The following is a 25875-nucleotide window of genomic DNA, read 5'->3' on the forward strand; positions in this document are numbered from 1 at the left end:
GTCAGTGGGAGAACAAAGTGGAAAGGGCTGGGGTGGGGGAAGGTCTTGTTATGATTAATTTGAAGCTTTCATAACAAGCTCTTAGGAACTGTGTCTATTCACATGTCTTCAACTATTTTTTATGAAAAAACCAGTTTTTTTATGGCATATACAGAATATCTTATTCTCAAATATTGTTTTGAATCTTAAACACATGGTGTCAAGGTTGTAAATGCCTAGTGTATCTAAATGTGTCCATTGAACAAATACAATTTCACAGGACTAGAGAATAAGAAGGTGTTGATAAGTTCTATTTCAGAGAATCATAATTTTTATGTTAGTTTTGAGGTTTTCACTTTTTAAAGCTTCTGACATATATTTCCTACTTGAATAAAATAACCAACTCAGGCAGGGAAGGTATTTTAGCTATTTTAAAGATGAGGAAATAGAGGCATGAAGGTTTAGTGGCTAATGTCACATAGCTTGACATGGTTCAGGTGGTCAAGGGAGTGGAAGCTGGGATTAAACCAGGGTTTGCATCTTGGCCCTGCCACTAAGTATACACCTTAGCACAAGAGGCTGTCCTCCCCAAGTCTTTGCCTTGTTACCTGTAAAATGGGGATGACCACAGTGCATGACATAATATAGATGTTGAGATGCAATAAGGCCATGGTGTAAAATGTTTCCCCGAGGGCTTGGCACAATCTATGGTCAAAAATGTTCTTTGTCATTCGTAAGTGGCAAATCCAGGACACAACCCCATATTTGAACCTCAGGGTCCCTCCGTTACAGCTCAGAACCCCACAAGAAGTTCAGTGGAACCAACAGGCACCTGACTACAGATTTAGGAAAGAGTAAGCACACCATCTATATGTTCAAATATAAAGTTGATCCGTGAAACACGTTCTGAACACCAAGCATGTGAAAGGTGCTGTTAGGGAATGAGGGGGAGATGGATAGATCATTCAGCAAATATTTCATTCATTCATTCATGTTAACTTAGCACCCACTTGACATAAAGCACTTTTTAGGTGCTGGAGATACAGAGGTAGATAAGACAGGCAGACTCAAGGGGACACAGCCAATCAATAGGAGAACAAATCCACTATTTAATTTCTGATAAAGAAAGCATCATTTATATTATCAGAAAAGGTCAGGCAATGCATCAGTGTTTGTGCCAAGATCTTCACATGCTTGCTCGTGTAACCCACACAGTGGCACTAGGAGATGCACACACACAGTTGCCTCCCCTTATGGGTGGCTTCATGCTGTGAAGTTCTGGCTCCAAGCCCCTGCCATGCCATACCACGGGGGACTGCCTGTTCCCAAGGTAAAGCAGGCCTGGGGGGCTAGACTCAAAGGCTAATGGTGGCTTTGCTGTTAAGGCTCACCTTAATCTGAGCCTTCTGGAGCTTATCCAGGAAGCTCAACTGGACAGAGAAAAGATGTGAGGACAGTGGTCCTTGGACCCCCTGGGCCCAACCAAGCTCCCCAGGAAGGTGAGAGACCTCAGGGAGAGAGAGAAAGAATGAAGCAGCCAGTCAGGGGGGCAGGAGGGGGCTGCTGAGCCTTTATCCATTCTTTACTGGTTATAAATTGTGCTGCTACCAACATTCACGCTCAAGTTTTCGTGCGAACATACGTTTCACATGTCCTGAGTGTAGAGCTAAGAGTGGGTTTGCTGGGTCATATGGTGACTCTAATGAAAGCAAGGGTAGTCGTCAGTGGGATCCACTAAACCGTAACTTGCTTAAGAAATAACGAACCGTAACGTGCCTTCCCTGATCAAACTTGATTTAATTGTCCTCCAAGGGTCACGTAGCCTAAACAAGTTGCTTGCCCGAGTTGTTTTCCAGGAACTCGGACTCAGCTGTGTCCAGTCTGAGCTTGAGCCAGCTAAGACTGGTCAAGACCCCCGACCCTCCAGCTGCGCGTGCTCAAATGGCTGATCAGTGCCCTTTTGACCTCAGAGGGCCCAACTCTCCACTCCCAGAAGAGGCATTCCATGGAGAAGCACGTAGCTTAGTTGCACCTGCTCAGAACGAGGATTAACTCCCCTTTTCCTTATCCCCCAATCACCTTGCCCCACGCCTCCACGCTCGCTCCCCACGCCTCAGCTCATTCCATAAATAGCCCAAGCCTTGGGGGCCTTGGGGTAGGTCGAGTTGAGGTTTGCCTGTTTGGGTGTCTCGTGAATAAGCCCTTTCTCTGCTGCAAACCTCAGCGTCTGCGCGTTTGGCTTGCTGTGCTATGGGCGAATGAACCTGGTTCCGTGACACTACGTTTTAATTTTTTCGGGCAGACTGTTTCCCAAGGTGGCTGCACCATTTTACATTCCCACCAGCAAGGTAAGAGGGTTCCAGTTTCTCCACGTCCTTGTCAACAGTTACTTTTGTCTTTATGTTTTTAATGACAGCCATCCTAGTTGGTGTGAAATAATCTCATTATGGGTTTGATTTGCATTTCCCTAATGACCAAAAATGTTAAGCATCTTTTTATGTGATTGTTGGCCCTTTGTAAATCTTTGGAGGATGTCTATTCGAATCCTTTGCTCATTCTTTAACTCAGTATTCGTCTTTTTGTTGTTCAGTTGTAAGAGTTCTTTCCATATTCTGGATACTATACCCTTATCAGATATGATTTTCAAATATCTACTGTTCTGCGGGTTGTCTTTTTCACTTTCTTGTTCATATCTTTGTATGCACAAAGGTTTTCAATTTTGTTGAAGTCCAATTTACCTGTCTTTTTTCTAAAAAATTATTTATTTGTTTATTTATTTATTATTTATTTATTTTGGCTGTGTTGGGTCTTCGTTTCTGTGTGAGGGCTTTCTCTAGTTGCGGCAAGCGGGGGCCACTCTTCATCGCGGTGCGCGGGCCTCTCATTGACGCGGCCTTTCTTGTTGCGGAGCACAGGCTCCAGACGCGCAGGCTCAGTAGGTGTGGCTCACGGGCCCAGTTGCTCCGCGGCATGTGGGATCTTCCCAGACCAGGGCTCGAACCCGTGTCCCCTGCATTGGCAGGCAGATTCTCAACCACTGTGCCACCAGGGAAGCCCTACCTGTCTTTTTATTGTTTACTTTGTCTAAGGAGCATTGCCAAATCCAAGGTCATGAACACATAACATTTATGTTTTCTCCTAAAGAGTTTTATAGTTTTAGCTCTTATATTTAGGTATTTGATACATTTTGTGTTAACTTTTGTATATGGTATGAGGTTGGGGGTCCAACTTCACTGTTTTGTATGTGGATATTCAGTTGTCCAGCACTGTTTGTGGAAATGAATGTTCCACTGAAATCTCTTGGCACCCTTTTTGAAAAACCAATTGACCATACAGGTAAGGGTTTATTTCTGGCCTCTCTTTTTCCCATTGATCTGTAGGTCTATCCCTATGCCAGCACCCCAGTCTTTTATTGTAGGCTTGTAGTCAGTTTGGAAACCGGGAAATGTGTGTCCTCCCGCTTTGTTCTTTTTGAAGATGTTTTGGATATTCTGTATCTCTTACATTTGCATATGAATTTTAGAACTAAGTTGTAAATTTCTGCAAAAAAAACGAACTGGGATTTTGATAGGGATTGCATTCACTCTGATCAATTTGGAGAGTATTATCATCTTACCAATATTAAGTCTTCTGACCCATTAAAATGGGATGTCTTTCCATTTATTTCGGTCTTCTTTAAATTTCTTTCAATGATGTTTTGTAGTTTTCAGTTTACAAATCTTGCACTCTTTTTGTTAAATTTATTCCTAAGTTATTTTATTCTTATTGAAGCTATTGACGCTATTGACAAGGAATTTTTTCTCAGTTTCATTTACAGATTGTTCATTGCTAGTGTATAGAAATAAGCTGATTTTGGGGTGTTGATTTTGCATTTTCTGAACTTATTAGCTCTAAGAGGTCTTTTTGGTGGGTTCTTTAGGCTTTTCAATGTACAAGATAATGTTCTCTGAAAATAGAGTTTTCCTTTCAAATATGTATGTCATTTCTTTTTCTTACCCTGCTGCCCTGGATATAACTTCCAGTACAGTGTTGAGTAGAAATGGTAAAAGCAGATGCACTTGTCTTGTTGCTGATCTGAGGGGAGAAGCTTTTAGTCTTCCACCATTAAGTATGATGTTGGCTGTGGATTTTTCATAGATACCCTTTATCATGTTAAGGAAGTGCCCTTCTATTTCTAGCTTTCTTAGTGTTTTTTTTATCATGAAAGGGTGTTGGTCTTGGGACTCATCCTCTTTTATATGCATACTTTTTCTGCATCTATTGAGATAATCATGAGGTTTCTGTCCTTACTGTATTAATATGATGTATGTCATTAATTGATTTTTTTGTACGTTGGACCACCTGTGCGTTCCTGGGATAAATCACACTTAGTAATGGTGTATAATGCTTTTCATATGTTGCTATATGCAGTTTGCTAGTATTTTGTTGAGAGTTTTTACATCTCTCTTCATAAGGAATATTGGTCTGTAGTTAATTTTACTTGTAATAACTTTATCCGATTTTGGTATTGGAATGAGAAAGTGATCTCTCCTAATTTGTGAAGAATTGGTGTTATTTCTTATTTAAATGTTTGGTAGAACTCAGCAATGAAGCTGTCTGGTTCTGGGCATTTCTTTCCATGAATTTTTTTTTTAAATTTCAACTTCAATATTTTTCTTGTTAAAGTTCTATTCAAATTTGTATTTCTTCCTGCATCAATTTAGATAGTTTGTCTCTTTCTGGAATGTGTCTATTTCATTTGGGTTATCTAATTTGCTTGCATACAATTGCTCTTATTCCATTTTTTTTTTTTATTTCTGTAATGTTGGTAGTAATGTCTCCTCTTCTATTCTTCAATTTAGTAAATTGAGTCTCCTTTCTCTCTCTCTCTCTGTCAGTCTAGCTAAAGATTTTTCAGTTTTTTCCTTTTCAAAAGAACCAACTTTTGGTTTTGTTGACTGTATCTGTTTTTCTATTCTCAATTTCATTTATTTCTGCTCTGATATTTATTTCCTTCTTGCTGCTTGATTTGGGTTTATCTTGCTCTTATTTTTCTAGGTTCTTAAGATGAAAGGTTATTAGTTTGAAATCTTTTTAATATATGCAATTATAAGTTTCTCTGTAAGCACTGCTTTTGCCACATTAATTTTGGTTTTTTTTTATTTCATTCATCTCAAAGTATCAATATTTTCTACTTCCCTTTGTGTTTTCTTCTTGATCCATTAGTTAAGAGTGTGTTGTTTAACTTCCACATATTTGTGAATTTCCCAAATCTCTTTCTGTTACTGAATTCTAATTTCATCCCATCATGATTAGAGAACATACTTTGTATGATTTCAAACCTTTAAATTTATTAAGACTTGTTTTCTCACCTAACATATATCTGTCCCAGAGAATGTTCCACATAGACTTGAGAGGATGTTGTATTCAGCTGTTGTTGTGTGACATGTCCTATATGTTAGACACATCAAGTCTAGTTTGCTTATACTGTTGTTCAAGTCTTCTATCCCTGTTGGCCTCCTATCTAGTTGTTCTGTTATTGAAAGTTAGACAATTCAACAAAAATAGAGGCTTTAATACCTATTTCTCTCTCCAGTTCTGTCAGTTTTGCTTCATGTATTTTGGGGCTCTGTTGTTAAGTGAATATATACCTATAATTGTTATTTCTTGATGGATTAACCCTTTTATCATCCTAAAATGTCTCTAGCAATAATGTTTATCTTACATGTGCTTGATTTTTCTCCTATTCATGTGTATTTTAGGAAATATTAAACATGTTCCAACCATAACACAAACCAGAAGGTAATATGAAGTTAAATTTTTGTTGTTTTAGAGTTCATTTATTACTTTTTTCGCTAATGTACATTTGTGCTAGAAATGTGATTGCGTCATGTTTTAAAAACTTAATGCTTATATCTCCCTCTAGTGGACAGCCATGTACACTGACACTTCCTCTAGTTAGAGAAACCAGGAGTAACCCACCCTAACTCTTACTGATGGAACCATGAACTAGAATCCTAGAAAGCACTGTATAAACCCAACTCATAGAAACAGAGCCCAGTCTTGCACCCCACACTTTGGAGCCACCAAAACCTAGGCTTGTGGAGCCTCCATTCCGTTGTTATAAGCCAAGGCACTGGTGTTCTCAAAACAAGGTGGCAAGCCCAGGAAGGTGCAGGACCCTGGAGAAGCTCCGAACCCAGAGACGCCAGGACCCATCCACGTGAGCTTTTCTGTTTTTGTAGCATGCGGACAAAGATGAGAAACCCAGCAGTGGGTCAGGTTGCCAGTCACAGCTGCTGCTTGACTCATGCTGACCACACGGTTGTTTTGCCAGGCGGTGGTGCTGGATCTCTATGTAATGTGCTTCCCCTGTGACTGTCTTCAAGATTTTTCCCTTAACTTTGGTTCTCAGCAGTTTGGCAGTGATGTTTTTCGGGGTTTTTGTCCTTCTTGAATCTCTGGCTTGTGTTCTTTCATTGATTTTAGAAAATTCTTGCCTGTTATATCTTCAAGGATTCTTCTGCCCCTTTCTCTTTTTCTGGGACTCCAATTACATGTATGTTAGTTTGTTATCCCACAGTTACTCTTTATTTTTTTTCTCTTTGTGTTTGTTTGTGTGATTCCTACCGACTTATTTTCAAGTTCATTGATTCTTCTGTAGTTTCCAGGCTGCTAGTAAGTTTATTTAAGAAATTCTTCATCTCTGATTCCATGTTTGTTTCTAGCATTTCCACTTGACTGCTTTATGGTTTCCATCTTTCTAATGAAATTCCCCATCTGTTAATGCCCACTGTCCATTTATTCCACTAGATCTTTTAACATTTTAATCATCGTTATTTTCAATTCCCTGTCAGTTCTAACATCATGGTCATCTCTGAGTCTGGATCTGTTGAATGCTTTATTTCTTGAAGATGGTTTGATTTTTCTTACTTTTTGTAGAATCCATCTATGATGAGATTTAAGTTCATCGATGTTAGGTAGCAGGAAATAAAAACTCATCGTGAGAGAATCTATACTGGGGACTGTGGTTCAATAGGAAGGCTTGAATGTTTCTGGTCAAGAGCTGACTCTGGTTGAATATATGACTGAGGCAGAAAATGGAAAATCAGAATCGTGAGGGAGAACTGGAATTTCTCTGATTTGTGCAAGCTGGAGCATGCAACCAAGGCACATATAGCCAGGACCCTCGGAAGGCTGCATCCTAAGACAAAGAGTTAACAAGAAAAAAAATTGCTTAGACATTTAAACAAAAAAATTTTTTTTTGTCTAGTATTTTGGGGGTTTTAGTGGAAAGGAGGAATTCTTCAAGAGGTTAGCAGTGAAGTTTCTCTGATAATTGTTGATGTGCTGTGTGCTCCCCAGATGATGGAAGGATGAGGGGTTTTCTTCCCTCACCTGAAACCAAATCAGGGGGTTTCAAAGAACTACTCCGGGAGCTTGTCATGTGTCCCCTGGCATTTGGACGACACAGCTAATAGACTTGCTGGAGCCACGAGAGTGAGAGGAGAGAGAGCTTCGTAGGAAGTAGCCTCTACCGCCAGAATTGGGCAGAGAGAGTCTCTAGTTTAGTCATCTTGAAAAGGACACACCCAAAAGGATGGTCTGGGGGAGACGAGGGAGACAGCTCCAGTAGGAAAGGGTGCACGTGGGATGAAACTTCAGAAAGCAGGAGCTGAGGGCGGGTTACAAAAAAGGGCTTGCTGGTAGGAGGTCCCCCAAGGACAGGGGCGCTAAGACTATACCGAGCGGACCATCGGAGAAAGCACCGAAATAGACGTTGGAGGCCAGATGACAACCGCTCCAGCTTCTAAACTCCACCCACAACTCTCCCTGCCTGGAGGGAGGGCGGGGGCAGAGGCTGTACTGAACCTCAGACCTCCAGTGCGGGGATGGCGGGGGGGGGGGGGGGGGGGGGGGGGGTGGTCAGGGAGGAGACAGAAGACGTGCGAAGCCTCTCCCTTTCTCGCTGCAGGTTTCCAAGCTCAAGTCAGACATTATCAGGTGGAGGGGAAAGGCTTAAACTGCACCTAAAGAAAGCAAACTTTGAAAATAATCTGCGCCTAAGACAAGAGGAACTGTGGGATCTGCCCGCAACCCTCGGCTATTCAGGGAAAAAATGAGCTATTTTAAACTATCATCCCTAATAAACAGAGCTGCTTCAATAAGCCAGTTCAGTACACTTCTCTGAGTAATCATTTAATCTAAATTTCCAAGTGTGTTAATAGAGATGTACCTAGTGGGTTTTTTTTTTTATAACATTAAAAATCTCTATGCCTGTACTTACATCTCTTTCTTGTTTCTACTGTTGTTTATATGTATCCTTCTTCTTGATCAGATTTATCTATTTTAGTGAGTTTTTCAAATAACAAACTTCTGATGATATTGGTCAAATCTATGTTTTTGTTTCCTGTTTCATTTCTGCTTTTATATTGATTCCTTCTGTTTTTTGGGGGGTAATTTGATATACTTTGCCTGTCTTCCTGAATTATATGCCTAATTCATTTTCAATCTTTCTAGTTTTTTAATGTCTGTTTTTAAGGCTATTTTTTCATTGAATACTATTTTAACACTTTTAAAATTCATAACCAAAGATTGCAGAAACACCCTTTTCCTTTTACAGTATTCAAGTAAATGTTTTTTCATAAGGCAGTGAGATTCAGAATGCCAAGAGAGAGGCTTCAGATGAAATAGTTTTTCAAGACAGTCCCATTTATTTTTCACTTAAGATCATTAAGAAATTTAATATTCTCTGCTGTGATTTCCCAACCATCTTATGTTTAGACTTCTCCAACATCATTTCAGAGTTGTGTACAGTGAAGAAACTCCCCTTTTTATGTCTTTTTATGTCCTGGGAGAGACACAAACAGAAGAGAGATCTTCACAGACCAACTCTGTGAAAGAGCCTGGTCATTGAATCTAGAAATAATTGGCAGTGATAATGTTTAACTTCATAACTTTTCAATATTTCTCTAGGAGTACCAAAAGACATATTTCTTCAGTTTTCTAAAAGATGTGGTCCAAATCAGCAAGCAAGAGTGAATTTCCCTGACTTAGAGCAAGCTATAATGATTCAGCAACACATCTCATTTTTTCCCTCCTTTTGCTATAATTTATTTAAACTTCCTCTTGAGAAGGGCGTGGCCTCAAATTGTGTGGAACTCTGCTCTCCTAAGTGACAATTTATTTGGTCTACCCTTTTTTTTCCAAATGAAGGAAGTATTGTGACATGGCAAATTGCCTAGAAACCTTAGCTGGCGAGACACAATTTCTAAAGATTCCTTAGCCTAGTCTACTTTTCAGCATTTATTGATTGGAAATTGATGGATGTATTTAGGGCATAATGAATCCTTGCATTTGGCCATTAGCCAAGACGAAGTGCAAGAAAATAGCTGTTATCTAGTTCAGCTGCAACAGTGAAATAATGACATGCAAAGGCAGGGCTGTCAGGCATGGGTGGCTTTACCCTGCTGCTTTTAGGGATCACCATCTATGAGTTCTAAACTGGTTACTAATTAGGCAATGTGTCCACCGTGTTTTTAGGTTTGTTTAATGAATAACTTTATGGCCTCTCTATATCATATTGACTTTTTATACAGCAGTAGATAACATTATTTTATTTTGGTTTAAAGTGATAAAGATGATCTAAATTTTAAGCTGGTGAGCCCAGTGATGTTATTTCTGGCTCTAATAGTTTTGATCCAAACATCAAATTCTCCTTTTGAGGTGTTTGATTTTCCTTCAGGCGATGAGGAGATATTTCCCATAGCCTCTCAGGCTGTGGCCTTCAAAGCAATATTGATAATTGATAATGACATTAATTGCTTTCATTAAATCATCATTCATCATTCTTTGGATCAATGTAAGAACTGCCCAGCATTTTCCCAAGCAGTAGTGGTACAGTATGGCCCCCACTGTCCCTGAAGCTTAGAGCAAGGCAGATATTTTTCAGAAGATGTGGTGACAGAAATGCCAGGGTTCCCAAACCGAGCCAGTAAAATCTCCTGTAGGATTAGCCATGTAGAAAGGGAAACCATCAATCACCAGCATAAGTTAAAAATCGAAGACCTCTGGTTAGAAGAAAAACAGAGAACTGATACTTCTGAGGATGTGGAAACTTCCTGGGCAGATTTCAGATCTTCACATACCATGGGACTCTGATATCATACCCTAGAACTGAGGCATAGCTTTCATCTCTTATTAATTATCTGGCTGTTATCAACTCTGCTTCCTGTGTGACATACATATTTAACATACCGTGACTCATTATGAAACACTACTTTCCAGTTTATCTGAACACGTTTCATCATTCCACAGGTTGTCTGTACCTGGTCCGCTACAGCTATTGATTGGGCACAGGTGTTATGCTGGATAACTTAACCCACAAGGATAGCTAAATACTGGAAACTCTGATACATTGCACCATGAGCTGTGCACAGCTGCACCCCTGCCCAGAGATTCCCGCAGTCCCTGCCCACCGCACCTCTCCTCACCCACACCCCACCCTCCATCCAACCTCAGTCCCAGCCCATCCATTCCTACAGCCAGGTCAGGGTTTATTCCTTTCTATGCATTCTTATTCCGGGTTTGCCTGTTTCTCTAGTCCAAAGAATTTTTAAGGATTGGCTGCAATGAAACATCTCCACATGGCATCCCTGTTATATACCACAAATACAAAGTTGAAAAAGAATTTCTTTACTCAGCGAATAGTTTGCCTTGCTGGTAGAAATTTATTTATACTCATTAACGCATATATGTGGAATCTAGAAAAATGGTATAACTGAACTTGTTTGCAGAGCAGAAATGGAGACACAGATGTAGAGAACAAATGTATGGATGCCAAGGGGGAAGAGGGGGTGGGATGGAGCGGGAGATTAAGATTGACATATATACCCTACTATGTATGAAATGGATGACCGATGAGAACCTACTGTGTGGCACAGGGAACTCTACTCAGTGCACTGTGGTGACCTGGATGGGAAGGAGAGCCAAGGAAGAGGGGGTATATTGTGTACGTGTGGCCGATTCACTTTGCTGTACAGTAGAAACTAACACGACATTGTAAAGCAACTATACTCCAATTAAAAAAAAAAAGTTTATACTCAAATATTGTTGGATATATTCTGGTATACCTTCTCACTCTGTTCACATTGCCAGTCATCCTAGATATTGCTTTAAAGTTGAATGTGTAGACACCAATTACCAACATTATTTGTTTCAGCGCATTGATTCCTCTTATCAGTTACTTCGAAGAAAAGTTTGATCACTTCTTTGTAGGTGGGTTTGCTCCCGTACAGCTCAGCCTCTTCCCACAGGTACCTCCTAAACGTATTACTGGGCATTTTTAATACGTAAGTAGAGTCCTTGGCTGCTTCTCCACATAGAGGCCACCGAATAAGGGGAGGCTGGTACACACTCAGTCTTTCCTAAATATAAGGGTTTATCAGATAGTTAAAAGTCATGCCACCTTTTGGAGAGCGAAGAGTCTCTTCTAGATATGATACATGGAAGTCCAGCCTTGAAGAGTAGTTGCTAGTATCAAGAACAAGAGGATCAGGAAAACATACTGGAAAAGGAAAATAAAGGATCAGCTTAAAAGATTGCCAGATCTTAAGTTATGTTTACCATACATTCTTTCATATTGCATGTTCGGTATTACTTGACCATTAATTTTGCACTTCGTGGCTTAGTTCCTAGATAGTTCATTTGGACAAAGCGAAGTTTCCCTTTTTACCTAAATCTTTTTGGCACATAATAAGTTGTGAATTCTTATTCTGGTTTATTCGGTAGATTGCTATCAAATTGTTTCCCTGGTTTATGTAAACAAAAATGTGTAAGACTAAGCAAGTAAAGTTTGATTCTAATCTGAATAATGAACGATAAAAATCAAGTCCATCAACTTTGTTAAAAATGGTTAGTAACTATCAGTATTTGGTATGTGTTTTGTTTTTATGTTCAATTGACATAGAAAAAAAATACACTAAGTAAGTTAATTTAAAGCCCTTGTTTCTATTTTTTCTTTACCCAAGAGTTACAGTTGACCCTTGAACAACAAGGGTTTGAACCGTGTGGGTTCACCTATACGCAGATTCTTTTCAATAAATATACAAAAATATACATGGAGAACAAAGTGTGCAAGACTTGTATTGAAGTGGATAGCCTTATCCTTACATAGGCATAAGGTAAGTGATATTTAATATTTTCTTACTGTTTTATAACTTTGCTTTCAAAGAATTACAGTACAGTATGCCTCTCTGTCATAATTGGAAGAACTGCATGTCAGCCTACCATCACAAGTAAGTGTTCTTTTTTAAAGTGTAACAGTATTTCCAATACTGTATTATGAATATGACTGTAATTCTGTGTGCCATGAAATTTTTATAAAGATTCATTCATTAGTGTACAGGCTGAGCTACTGTGAAGCAATCGTACTGATTACATGAGGCTACAATAAAGCAGTCATATTGCTGCTTCTTCGTTATCAGTGCATGAATCGTTACACTTGTAAATATGAGTTTTTTTGTCATATTATAATACAAAACACTGCATGTTATATGTATCATCCAAGACTATTGATATAGGTACTGACAGATGATTCATTTTGTAAACAGAGGACGTAAACTTACTGTATCCGTAAATACAGTACAGCACTGTAAATGTGTTTTCTCTTATGATTTTCTTAACACTTTCTTGTCTCTAGCTTTATTGTAAGAATACAGTATATAATACATATAACATACAAAATATGTATTAATCTACTGTTTATGTTATCGGTAAGGCTCCTGGTCAATAGGAGGCTATTAGTAGTTACGTTTTGGGGGTGTCAAAAGTTACACGTAGATTTTTGACTGAGTTGGGGGTCAGCACCAACTAAGCACTGCATTGTTCAAGGGTTAACTGTTCAAAAGGATGATTGTAAATCTTCAAAAGGAAACGGTGTGTTTTGTTTTGATTTATTATTATTATTTTGTTGTGAATTTCCACATTTTCTGCATTGTGGTCAGAAAATGTGATCTTTTATGAATTCTGCTTTTAGGGCTCTGTTTAAAATTTTTCAGTGTGGCCTAATATATCATCAGTTCGGTGAGTACTCCATGTGGATTTCACAATAAAGTACTATATATTTTTACATGTTAAGAGTAGGTTCTAGCCAGCCAATGAACCTGCTTACCTGAATGTGTTTCTGCAGAAATTTAGAAAATGCTGGCAATAGGAAAGCCATGTTACGAGCCTTATAGACATTGAAGTCTTTAAGGTCCCTGAAAATGGCTATAAGACATTTTAATGGTGGGAAGCATTTTCATGAGATGTGCTGATTTTTTTAAAAGCTATATTATAACTAGTGCTAACAACTTAGTGGAATTTCTCAATTTTAGTAAAATCACATATTTTTTTTTTAGAAAAAAAGAAAAAAGAGTAGGTTCTATATCTCTTTTAATAAGAATTATTAATTATACTAAATTTTTTTATATCCTTACTTTGATATTTTGATTTCTGAGTTATAATAAACTTTCCTACTATGGTTGAGGATTTGTCAATTTCTCCTCATCCTTCTGTCAATTTTTGATCACCGTATATTTGAAGCTGTGTTGATAGGTATAACAACTAGCCCTCAGTATCCATGGGTTTTGCAACTGTGGAATCAACTAGCCTGGATCGAAAATATTTGAAATAAAAATTCCAGAAAGTTCCAAAAGCAAAACTTGAATTTGCACACTGCCGTAGCATTTACATTGTATTTATAACTATTTACATAGCATTTATATTGTATCAGGTATTACAAGTAATCTAGAGATGATTTAAAGTATATGGGAGGATGTATGTAGATTATATGCAAATACTATGCCATTTTATATGAGACTTGAGCATCTGTGGATTTTGGTATCCATGAGGGGTCCTGGAACCTGTCCCCAGTGGATACCCAGGGACAAATGAATAGGTTCATGATTAAGGAATGACTATCTCATTAATAAAAGCTTTTTGCCATATAGTCTAATTAGGTTTATATTTATGTTGTTAACTTATCTTCTTTATATCAGTGTTTGCCTTGAATATCTTTTCCATTCTTAGAATTTAAAATTTTTTTGGAAAAAAAAAAAAAAAAAAAAAATTTTTTTGATGTGTGCTTTTTAAATACCAAAGAGCTGAAATTTGTTTTTTATCACAGTATGAATGAGAGCTTCTGTCTTTTAATAGAATGAAACTATCCTTTTCATGTTTATTTTGGTTTCTCATACCTGTCCATTCTACTTTTTATTTGTCCATCCTACTTTTTATTTTCCAGTTATCACTTTCTTATTTCTTATCCCCTTCCTACTTTTGTTGGCTTGAGGGGATTTTTTTCCCCTTTATATTTAATTTTCATTCTCTTGTGGCATAGAAGATATGTAGGTATATATGCACATATATGTATTCGAAATTATGTATATTTGAAATAATGTATATATTATTGAAATTATATATAAGGGGAATATATGCATAGAAGCACACCTCCAGGATTATGTCCTAATAGTTCTGTACTCCAATCCTTACACCTAGAAGCAACCTGCTCTTTCAGATGTTCACTTACTTTTAACAGCTAAAACATATATCTGTATATTTATATATTAGCTATTAGGAATTAATGTTTCAATGTTAGCAGTGCTCTCTTCTTGTATTTACTTATTTGGGCTTGGAGTTGCTGTGAAATGTGCTTGCCTCCAAATCAGCTGTTCTGCCTATGTTTTGGGCTAACATTTCCTTCAGGCCTTTTTTCTGGTGGGGCAAAAAGCGGCTCGGCACCTGTGCACGTTGCCTAGGTGCTTCTGAGTGTCCCAGAGGAGGGTCCTGTTCCACTAGGACCTGCCTCGGTGAATTCCCAGCAGCAGCAGACAGCCTGCCGGTTGAGTCACAGGTGGCCGTGGGGAGCGGTGTCCAAGGCAGGAAGCTAAACAATCTCTGTTTTCATAGAGGCCACACATGCTAGCGTGGTAGTAGCCAGAACAACGACCTCCCAAAGATGTCCACGTTCCAACCCCCAGAACTTGAGAATGTGCACAGGCAACGTGCACAGGTGCCGAGCTGCTTTTTGCCCCACCAGAAAAAAAAGGCCTGAAGGAAATGTTAGCCCAAAACATAGGCAGAACAGCTGATTTGAAGGCAAGCACATTTCACAGCACCTCCAAGCCCAAATAAGTAAATACAAGAAGCAAGAGAGCACTGCTAACATTGGAAAGGGATTTTGGAGGTGCTGTTAAGTGAATGATCATGAGGTGGAAAGACTATTGCGTAATCCCAGGGGCCTTATAAGAGGGAGGGGAAAGGTAGGTGTGGTCACAGAAGCAGAGTTTGGAGGGATGCACGGTGAAGATGGAGGAAGGGCCCCTGAGCCAAGGAATGCAGGCATCCTCCCGAAGGGGAAGGAAATGACTTCTCCCCCAGAGCCTCCAGAAGGGATACAACTCTGCCAACACCTTGAGTTCAGCCCATAAAACCCATTTCTGACTTCTGACCTCCAGCACAGCAAGATAATAAATCTGTGCTGTCTTAAGTCACTAAGTTTGTCATACTTTGCTACAGTAGCAACAGGAAACTAAGGCAGGTGGCATCTTTCTCCGGCAGCAGTGGTCTCTGGGTGTGGGTTACCTATTCTCCATGCCATCTTCAGTGAAAGGTGGTCCCAGCCAAACCGGCCAAAGCTCTTCAGGTAGACCTGCTTCCTCCTTTCCTGCCCTAGACTCGAGAGAACAGACAGGTGCCAGTCACCGCACAGGTGGGGCAGCGTGGAGGTTTGCGTGCGCTTCCGTGGAACAGTGCTGTTGTGTCTTATTGGCTGCTGGAAATGCAAAATGGCCCAGGCATGGAACTGGGGCTGGTGAAAGATGAAATATTGTTCAGAAAGGTGGGGGAAACGAAGCAGGCAAAGAAGGGCCCTCTGCCCCGAGGGAACCATGCCTGCGAGCTGGGAGGAAGGCCTGGTCCTCCTGGCTCATTGCTCTGCTCTGGCTGCTCCCCCGGGGACTCTTGACCGTGCGTCTACAGGGGAAGGAAATCTCTAGGATTACGTCCTTACAGTTCTGCACCCCAGCTCCTACATCTAGAAACAACAGGCTCTTTCAGATGGGTGGGTGCTTCCCAAGCACAAGGTGCCTTCTGGAGACTGGGCCCATCCCAGGACCCGACCTCACAGGGCCCAGATGCACCATCCCTTCTCCACTTCTCTCTCTGACTCGGGATCAGAGCTGGTCCCCCCTCTAACTTAACAGTAACTCTATTTGGGGGGCCCCATTTTCTATACCTAGCCCTGAAATTTTATCTAAGTCATCATTTTGATTCTAGAAGACTCCATAACTTCAAATCTTAGAGGATTAGAGTATAGCTTCCTCTCCTCCAAGAAGTCTCTGACTTCTTGAACTGGTTCTTCCTCCTCCTGTGTAAGAAAAATCTGCCTCAAGATGATTTTTCTGCCCCTGGCTGTGACTGGAAATCAAGTGGCAATCTCTCTATATAAAGAGAAAAGTTAAACAAATGTGGTTTTTGGTGGTGCACCCATGACTGGGCTTAAATCCTCGTTGTGTGACTTACCATGAATTTTTATGACTAACTTTGCACATCATATTATCTCTACTGACAGAAATCAAGTTTTACTTACCTTTGACAGTTTCTGGCATGTTAAAAACACTCAATACACATTAAATATTTTGAAATAATACTGTGGCAAAGAATGCCAATTGCCTGTCAAGATCCATTCTCCCTTCTTCTTTAATATCAAAACCCCAGGAAATGTGCTTGGCTACAAGACGCTATTTCTTAGACCCTTCTGCAACTAGATGTGGCCAGTGAGATATAATTTAAGCGGTCTCTGAAGCTTCTCAGAAGGCTTCTGTTGGGTAAGTGTGCCTCACATGGCATATTGATTATTTTAAATTAAAGTTACTTAGGAAATGGCCAACACAGGAGGAATACTCTGACCCTCCCTTCTGTCTCCCCAAAAGCAGGAAATATACTCTCATGTGAAAGGTGCTCTCCCTGCATATGGAGGTGGAAGGACACCCTTGCCACCAAAGATCTGGATCTCAGGGCCGAGAAGCCTCTGTAAATAAACCTCGTTACTTCTGTAATTGACAACCCCAAGCCCAAACTGAGTTTACATTCTTCACTAATTGGGCACCCCAAATCTAAGCTTATTTGTCCTGTCAGTTCCTCACAAATGTATTGTTTATTTGTCTAAAAAGTATAAAAGCTGCCTGCTTTGGCCACTTCTTAGGTCCCATTTCTATGAGGCCTCTGTGCGCACGATGAAAATTTTTCTTTTTCTCCTGTTAATCTGTCTTGTGCCAATTTTATTGAGTCCAGCCACAAGAACTCGAGAGGGGCAGAGGGGGAAATTTCCCATTCCCCAACACTTCATAAAAGGAGGGGGGCTTTTAGGCCCATCTGCTCTTCCTCTTCTTTCTGTCTGGGGTGTGGATGTGATGGCTGGAGCACAGCAGGAATTTTGTATTATGAGATGATCTTAGTTCTGAATTTCTTTTATGTGAGAAAAAGTTAATGTCTATCTTATTTAAGCTACTTTATTTTAGGTTTCTGTTTACAGCTGAACACAATACTACTAAATCAAGCCTTTTTTCTTTTTTTTTTTGGCTTGTAGAGCAAAAAAGAAAAGAAACATGGAGAGAGGATTGAGGAAACAGGATGCAAAAAATAAACCAAAACAGTGTTAAGATTCTAGGGGTGGTGTTTGCCCTAAAGTCTTTCAAAGGACAAAATGTACGGTTTGTTCTGCTATCACATGTGTTTTGGGAATGGGAATTAGCTCATACACAATTGATAAATGCGGGGTGATATCAGTGTAATGATGCTGATATGGGATTTCCAAAAGACCAGGAGCAAACTTTCTTCACAATTAAAAAGCAAGCCATAGCAATATGCAAACACCTTAAGAAAGAAATCCTACAGAGGTACCTTCCTTTAGTGAAAGCAGGGGCTGGGTTAGTGGTTTCAGGAACTGCTATGCATTTCCCAACATTAAGCTATCTGGTAAAGCCATGAAGACAAAGAATGAAGTTGCAGAAGTATTTTCCTTGGTGTTTTAAAAAAAAAAAAAAAAGATGAAGGCTCCTAAATCAGATTTCTAATTTTGAGAAATCTGGTCTCTTAGAAACAAATGCCCCTATATCTCAAAGAGGAAAATGCAAGCCCCCAAGTTCAAAGGCTGCATAGGGCAGGCTCTAGTGGAGATTGACAGAGCTTTTTTTTTTTTTTTTTAATAATTGTTTGTTGTTTTTGTTGGTGCTCCTGTTATAAAGTTGGGCGGTGTGGTCTGCCCCAACCCTGTTTATCCCATATGCCCTGTTATTTTTAGTGTATGCTTTTGGAGAATGCAAAGCTTTAAATGAACGCACGTATGACTTTATAAAGAACTGGCTGTTCAAAAGAAACAGTAGGAGTAGCATCAGAGCAAAGTATAACCAAAAAAGACTCCTCTTTCACATCTTAACGCTAATTCTTCAGTCAAGGTTGGCTTTCCAAACTGCCACTTTCCATGATTTTCTTTTCTTTTGTCATCGAGAATAAAATCTTGAAAACTGCAAAGCCTTAAACACTTTACCTTTCGCACTCCTTTTCTCAGGAAGCTACTAGAGGATGTAGCTCTTCCAAAGCCAGGAGGGTGTGTGAAGGAAGGGGGGGTGCAGGAGTCCGGGATGCAGGAGACCAGGGGTGTAAGGACCAGGATGTTGGTGATGGAGAGTCCCCAGAAAACAGCTCTGAGGCTGACAGAGGAGTAAATTACTCAGATGGGGCTTGGGAAGGGAGGTCCCAGGGGAAATGGAGAGGCTGTGCAGATGGAAAAGTAACGCCGTAAGGTCTGTTGCAGCTCGATTGGGGAAACCTTGAGGAGTTAGCTGGAAGACCACTCGGAGCCAGTTCTAACTTGATTTTTCTTCAAATGGGAGATTTACTTGTACTGCGCACGTGGAATACTTCCTGCTATTGTGCTAGTGGCCAGGCACAGAGTGCGGCTCCGCCTCCCAGGATCCTGGTTGGAGGGCCCCATCTCTGCACCTTCCCACGGGCATAAAATTCTGATCGTTCCTCTTGCTCTTCCTGAGTATCCTTAGCCAGACCTTTGGCTTCAGATAACAGCGGTGCACCTCTGTCGCCCAATTTCCCAAGTCCAGCCTAGATCTGCCACCTCAAAGTGTCCCCTGCTCATTTGATCCACCTCTTTTACAGATGTTAAGTTTACGGTCACATATGCCCCCCTTGCAGAGGGTGGGCCTTCTTAGGGTCAGTCTCTGGAGAAGAGGCTAATTGGCGGAAACGAGACCCCCTAAAAACTGCCCAGGGTGATGGAAAGGAATTCTGGACTTTAAATTCTTTCTGGCCTTGCTTTGTTGCCTTTAATTGCACAAGCCATCTGCTTCTTCCCTAGTGGTTTTGAGTTTCTTCATTGGTAATCTTTATGAAGGCATTTTCAGTGACAACAAGGAATCCAAATTTAAGTTAAAAATGTAACAGTTGGAGTGCTAATAATGCAGCTAGGTGACTGTTCACAGTGTTGCCGTGGAGCTGAAGGGAACACTGAGCTGGCAAAGAAAACTGTCTCAACTTCTCTTCTCCCGGCAGCTGAAATATTCTACTGACATTGATTATTACAGAAATCTTAAGTTCTGAGTTGTTAAAAATGTGGCTCATAGAACCAGGAAAATACGGTAATTCCAGAATTCTAGAAAGCTTTTTTGTTTCTTGGGAATTGTGCCAGGCATCAAAGACCTTTTAAAGCATAGCCCCAGCCCTCAGGAAGTTTCTATAAGATGAAGTAATGATTAATACAGAAGAAACCACAGGGGAGAAAAGCAAAGACCACTGCTGATCACATGTAAAATATGGTAAGGGCTATAACAAGAGCTGAAGGACAAGGGTGAGGTCCAAAGGTCAAATTAATACAATTGCCCTATTATCCACACACACGGAACTAAATGAATGAAAGAAACTACTGTAATTTTCCACATGAATAGGGTTCAGGAGTTATGCATTTTCCTGGCTGTGTAAACACAGCTAATATGGTTGATTCTGAACATCTGGAACACTTTTGGCCACGTGTAACTTGGAACAGAACATTTGGCATCCTTTCTAAGGGTGTGTGTATTCACAACTTGGGAAGGAATCTCAACTAGAATTCCACAGTTAAAAGCAAATACAATTTTTAACATACTGAAAGAGTTACTATCCTGTGTGGTAGAGAAACACCAGCCAATAAAAGATGGAACCCAGGGCAACACAAATGTCCATGTGGCACATGTCCTGTGGAATGTGGATGTATTCAGAGACTTCAGTGATTTTAAATTCTTAATGGAACCCAGATGCTCTTAAGTATTCCAGATATTATTAAAAATTAAACGGAATAAGAAGTGGCCACAAAATACTGTAGTGTTCCTATAATAATAGTTTTGAATACTGATGTACAAAGAGCTGCCTCCTTTTACCAATGTGGCTGTTTCAGACCTACACTAGTAAAGTTTTATGTATTATTGATTTTTATATTTCCTGTTATAGAAATCCTGTACCAAGGAGGGTAAGATATATTTAAATTTCTTTCCTTCTAATTATTATCCATCATGGCCAATGCAAGAAGGTAGAAAATAGAACCTTGAAAATGACCCAATTGACAATTGAAGCTCCTTGTTTTTAAAGTCACATGTTATTTTACCTTTGCTTTAAAGTTTTCCAGCAGCCCCACAAAATATTTTGTGGTGGAAAGAAATTTCTAAATATCGTAAAATTTGTTTTAATTTTTTAAGAAAGCAGAATTCAACATACACCTTTGAAAGGGGAGACAAATGCCATACGGTAAGTTAATTTAACTTATATTTGCAAGTTATGTTTGAACTTAATGGTATGTCAACCAACCATATTTGTATCAAATGTCAGAGACATGGCTCATGACTGTGATGGAATCTTTAGTACAGATGATCACTTCACTAGGGGCAAAATAATCTCTGATGAAAGAACTTTACAAATAGCTTTGTAAAAATGGTAAATACCTGAGGAAATGGTAACTTAGAACGAGAGACTATTATCGTTTACAGAGGAATGTTTCTATTAGCAAATAACCAGCTACACTCAATCCAAACTTAAAAAGTAATATTTACTAAGGAATAATTACTCGCCTTTCACAAATGTCTAGGCTGTACAAAATGATTTGCTTCAATGTTCTTTTTAAACAGCGAGCAGCCCTTGTGCATTTAAAAAGTGATCAAGTTGACAAAATATCATTTACATTTTTTTTTCAGGAACATATTCCCTTTTAAGTGAGATTCTCTAGAAGGTACATAAACAAATTTGTTCCAGGAAAGTCAGCTGAGGAGTGTTTTGAGTGGCAGTTTCACTTCTGAACAAAGCATTGTTCATAACCTTGTTGATATAAAACCCTGAGGAGGGAAATGTATTCCGGAACAAAGGCTAACGTCATAAGGAGTTTAGGGCAGTCTGGTTTGTCATGTGGATGAGATTTTTAAAAGGAAGAGGAAGTTACATAATTCAGCAGATCAAGTGGTCTGCAAGGGTTTGACTATTTTTGGTCTTGATGGTGAAGTTAAATCTTCAGAGATAACAACACTACTAATTAAGATAGTGTTCATATTTCAGGAACCTTAAAAAGACAAAATTCTCAGTTCCGAAAATTGAATACAAATGCATTCACCTCTTTACTCCTTCCCATAAGCAACATTATCAACCAGAAAGATATCTAAGAGGCATCCTTTTAAGTAAGAGCACTGTGCTTTAGGTTTCCACTGTACATGGAATATTAAAGAGATTTTAATGTGCAGTAATATCTTTGGGTAGTCATACCCTACCATGGTAATTGTTAGCGTATATTCATATTTGTGGGTCTATTTTTGTATCAGACCACTGAAAGGTCCTAAAGAAAGTAACATGTTCTGGAAAATAACTACATTTGAGCTGTAGCTAATATATTTATGATCACGGTTTGACTCTAAACCAATAATATTTTGATCTTACTATGTCTACATAAATATTATTCAAAGATGAGTCATGTAGAGTGATATGATTACATTTCTTGGTCAGTTTTCGTCACTTTTTTTTCACTGCTTTGTACTCTAATTTCTTATCATTAATTCACCTCCCCACTCCCAGAAGCAAGAATCCCTCTCAATGTTCAAATTATTACTCTTTGGGGAATTCCCTGGTGGTTCAGTGGTTAAGACTCCACGCTTTCACTGCTGAGGGCGCGGGTTCCATCCCTGGTCAGGGAACTAAAATCCTGCAAGCTGTGTGGCATGGCCAAAAAAAACAAAACAAAAACAAGTTATTACTTTTTCTGGAGACATTCCTCCTAGAGCCTTCTATCACCCAGTTTCGTGTGGGACTGCACAGCCATCATCCTAGAATCTCCCTTCAACATCGTCCTTTAACTCTTTAGGCCTCTCTCCGGTGCTCTGGGAACCTTCTCATCCCATTTTCCTTTCTTGTAGTGTTCTTACTAAGTGCAGCAAAGTGTACATTTCCTTTGTCATTTACTTCCTGACAGAGGGAACATGAGAGAGAAGCTTGTTGATTCCTTGTTGATATCAAAGTGTCTTCACTCTATCAAACTGGAATGACATAGTTTAGCCCAGTATAGACTTCCAGGTTAGACATCACTTTCCCTCATAATTTTGAAGGCATTGCTCCCTTGTTTTCTAGCTTCAGGCATTTCTGTTGAGAAGTCCAATCTCTTCTGATTCGCAGTCATGGGTATATGGCCTGTTTCTTCTACCTGGGAACTTTTAGGATCTTCTCTTTAATGTTTAAAATTTCACATCTTCAAATTTGCCTTCCTTGAACTCTTAGACTAATTTTTGTTCCCTTGTATCTTTCCATAGTCCCTTGACCTTTTTTGTTTTTCAATTTATTTTACTGAAGTACAGTTGATTTATAATGTTTATTTCTACTGTATAGCAAAGTGATTCAGTTATACATATATCTATTATTTTTCATATTCTTTTCCTTTATCACAGTATATTGAATATAGTTCCCTGTGCTATACAGTAGGACCTTGTTGTTTATCCATTCTCTATATGCCCTTGAGCTTTTTCTTAAACACCCATCACAACTCTATTTGTGTAATTATTATATGTTAAATTAATAGACTTTATTTCTTAGAACAGTTTTAGGTTCTCAGAAAAATTGAGCAAATAGTACAGAGTTCTCAAGTACTCCCATCTCGCCACAGTTCACCCTTCATCTCTTGTGTTAGTGTTGTACATCTGTTACAAATGATGAACCCATGTTGATCCATTGTTGCACAGCAGGGTTCACCCTTGGCATTGTACAGTGTGTTCCATTCCGTCAACAATTCTTTGACACCACCTGGGTGTCCTACAGTTTCATTCAATCTGGCCCTAGCTACCCAGAGTTAGTGTCAGATCCCACAGGTTAAGGACAAGGTCTCTAACAAGACTGCACCCACATCACACAGGAGCCACAGATGGCATCCTCATGATGTCAGCACTTCTGTCCAACTTGGCTAGAAATTCGGTGATTCCCACAATGCACCTTCAAATTTGGTGCTTAGAGTGACCCACTGGAAGCACTATGCTTTGGATTACGGTTTTATTATAAAGTACACAAATGGCCAGATGAAGAGATACACAGGGCAAGGTCTGGAAGAGTCCCAAGCGCAGGAGCCTCGGTCTCTTGAGTTGGAGGTGCATCTCTCTCCTGGTACATTGATATGTTCACTAATCAGGAAGCTCCATCAAGCACTGGTGTTCAGACTTTTTATTTGGGGTTTCATGACATAGGCGTGATTGAGTAAATTACTGGCCCAAAGATGAACTCACTCTTCAGCACCCTCCCCTTCCTGAAGGTTGGGGAGTGGGGCTGAAAGTACCAACCCTGTAATCTTGTGCTTGGTCTTTCTGGTGACCAGCCTCCATCATGAAGCTTTCTAGGGCCCCTATTCCCCCACCCACATTTCAGCCATGAGCCATCTCCTTAGCATAACAAGGACACACTGGCACTCATGAAACTCCAAGGGTTTTTGAAAGACTAAATATATATATACATATATAATTATACCACGTATTGTCCATAATGTCATGTATCTACCATTATAGTATCATACAGAATAGCTTCACCATCCTAAAAAAAATATCCCCTGTGCTTCACCGACCTTATCCTTCCCTGTATTTTCCAAACCCCTGGCAACCACTGATCTTTTTTACTGCTGCTGTCATTTTGCTTCTTTCCAGAATGTCACATGGTTGGAATCATATAAGAGGTAGCCTTTTCAACTGGTTTCTTTCACACACACTCTGCATTTAAGGTTCCTCCACGTCCTCCACGGCTTGGTAGTCCGTTTCATTTTATTGCTGAATAATATTCCATTTATGGATATACCATGGTTTATTTATCCATTTACCTATTGAAGGGTATCATGCTTGCTTCTAATTTTGGGCAATTATGAATAAAGCTGCTATGGATATTCCTCTGCAGGGTTTTGTGTGGACATAAGTTTTAAGCTCGTTTGAGCAAATATCCATGAGCATGATAATTGGTTCATGTGTCAAGACTATGTTGAGCTTTGTAATTTCCAAATTGCCTTCCAAAGTGGTTGCACCATTTTGTGTTCCCATCAGCAATGAATGAGAGTTCCTTTCGCTCCATATCCTCGTTGGCATTTGGCATTTGGCATTTGGCATTTGGCATTGTCAGTGTTTTGGATTTTAGGTCTTCTAAAAGGTGTGTAGTGGTATATTTCAAATTGTTGTTTTACTTTGCAGTTCCCTAATGTCATGCTGTTGAGCCTCTTTTCATGCACTCATTTGCCAGCTATGTATCTTCTTTGGTGAGGTGTCTGTTCAGCTCTTTTGCCCAGTTTTAAATTGGGTTCTTATTGTTGAGGTTTAGATGTTCTTTGAATATTTTGGATGCAAGTCTTTGAGCAGATGTGTATTTTGCAAATATTTTCTCCCAGTTTGTGGCTTGTCTTTTCGTTCTCTCAACAGTGTCTTTCATAAAGAAGAATTTTTAAATTTTAATGAAGTCTAACTTGTCAATTTTTTCTGTCATGGATTGTGCTTTTGATGTTGTATCTAAAAAGTTATCATCAAACCAGAGGTCACCTAGATTTCCTCCTATGTTACTTTCCAGAAATTTTATTGTTTTGAGTTATAAATTTAGGCCTATGATCTATTTCAAGTTAATTTTTGTGAAAGTGGTAAGTTCTGTGTCTAGATTCTTTTTTTTTAAATTTTTTTTCTTTTGCATGGGGAGGTCCAGTTGTCCCAGTACCATTTGTTGAAAAGACTACCCTTTGTCTATTGAATACGTTTGCTCCTTTGTCAAAGATCCATTGAATGTATGTGTGAGAGTCTATTTCTGGGCTCTGTATTCTGTTCCATTGATCGATTTTTTCTCGTCTTTTGCTGATACCCCCCAGTCTTGATTACTGCAGCCTTTTTTTTTTTTTTCTTTATTTTTGGCTGCATTGGGTCTTTGTTACTGTGTGCAGGCTTTCTCTAGTTGTCGTGAACAGGGTCTACTCTTCGTTGCGGTGCACGGGCTTCTCATTGCGGTGGCTTCTCTTGTTGCAGAGCATGGGCTCTAGGTGCACGGGCTTCAGTAGTTGTGGCTCACGGGCTCAGTAGTTGTGGCTCTAGGGCGCAGGCACAGTAGTTGTGGCACACGGGCTCTGCAGCATGTGGGATCTTCCCAGACCAGGGCTCAAACCCATGTCCCCTGCATTGGCAGGCGGATTCTTAACTACTGCGCCACCAGGGAAGTCCCTACTGCAGCCTTATAGTAAGTTTGGATGTTGGGCACACAAGGCCCGTGACTTTGTTCTTCTTCTTCCAATTTGGGTTGGCTCTTCTGGGACTTTTGTCTTTCCATACAAACTTTCGAATCAGTTTGTTGATATCCAAAATG

The 25875-nt window shown here is 39.7% G+C and overlaps 1 non-coding gene across 1 annotated transcript; it reads left to right on the forward strand.

The window, feature by feature from the left end:
* Positions 1–13105: 13105 nt before the first annotated feature.
* LOC133077505 (small nucleolar RNA SNORA33) lies at positions 13106–13235 on the forward strand. The gene has a single exon (XR_009697773.1). It is a non-coding gene; the product is annotated as a small nucleolar RNA SNORA33 (small nucleolar RNA).
* Positions 13236–25875: the final 12640 nt, after the last annotated feature.

Source organism: Eubalaena glacialis, chromosome 17, assembly GCF_028564815.1.
Source record: "Eubalaena glacialis isolate mEubGla1 chromosome 17, mEubGla1.1.hap2.+ XY, whole genome shotgun sequence".
NCBI classification, from domain to species: Eukaryota; Metazoa; Chordata; class Mammalia; order Artiodactyla; family Balaenidae; genus Eubalaena; species Eubalaena glacialis.